This window comes from Tupaia chinensis, unplaced genomic scaffold, assembly GCF_000334495.1.
Source record: "Tupaia chinensis unplaced genomic scaffold, TupChi_1.0 Scaffold000283_1, whole genome shotgun sequence".
Classification (NCBI taxonomy): Eukaryota; Metazoa; Chordata; class Mammalia; order Scandentia; family Tupaiidae; genus Tupaia; species Tupaia belangeri.
This window is the reverse complement of record NW_006159766.1, coordinates 1,199,076-1,200,114: the sequence shown is the minus strand read 5'-3', so window position 1 is coordinate 1,200,114 and position 1,039 is coordinate 1,199,076.

Sequence of the window (1,039 nt, the reverse complement as noted above, 5' to 3'; positions counted from 1 at the left end):
TGAGGCCCCAATGAACGGCCTTAGTCTAACATCCCACGCTGCACTCCTTAGCAAGTTCCTGATTAGCCAACAAACAAAACACTGGGCAAAATGTTAAATTAGCTACTGAAATTTTTTCAAAAGTGATATATACTTGAATTTATATTCTCACATCAAGTAGGCCTTGTAATAATATGGCTGATGGGACTGGGTGAGGCCATGACAGAGATCCTTTGGATAATACGTGGATGAGAGATCGGACCCCTTCATTGTCTCAGATGATTCCGGAAATTACAAACTTCTAAACTTTCATTACAATTCTAAAATCTTTTATTTTCTTTTTTTAAAAAAACAAAAGAGATGCTTTTTTTGTCTTCTCCCCCCCACATGGGGTGTATGTATTCTCTGGAGAGAGACTGAGGGGGAAAAGTGAGAAATCACTCCCCAGGGCAGACGGCCACACCACAATTCCTTCTCCTCCATTTTTCTCCTGGGATTTTGGGCACGCACACACACAGACACACACACACACACAGACGCACACACACACATACACACACACACAAAAAAAAAACGTGATTTTCAAGCCACCAGATTCAGGGCTTGAACTGTGGCCAGCCATGTGGGAGTCCAATGCCTTCACCACCACGCCATCTGCTGGCCCCAGGATGCCATGGTAGTCTGTCAACTGTCACAAAATACATTAAACTGGGTGAATTATTAAAAAAAAAAATCCTCATAGTTGTGGAGGCCAGGAAGTCCAAGATCAAGGCACAGGTGGATCTGGTATCAAAAATTCATTGTCTTTCGGGATCAGCAGTTAGTGTAATGGCTATGTTGTTGGACTCCCATGTAGTCGACCACGGTTCGAGTCCTGGACCCGGCAGCTTAAACTCATGCCAGGCGCGTGAGCGTGCCTGCCCAAGATACCAAGAGGAGAATGGAGGAGAAGGGATTGCGGCGTGACCATCTCCCCTGGGGGGTGATTTCTCACTTTCTGTCTGTCTCTCTCTGTCTGTCTGGTGAGCGCATGCGCCCTATAGCAAAAATCTCTCAAAAA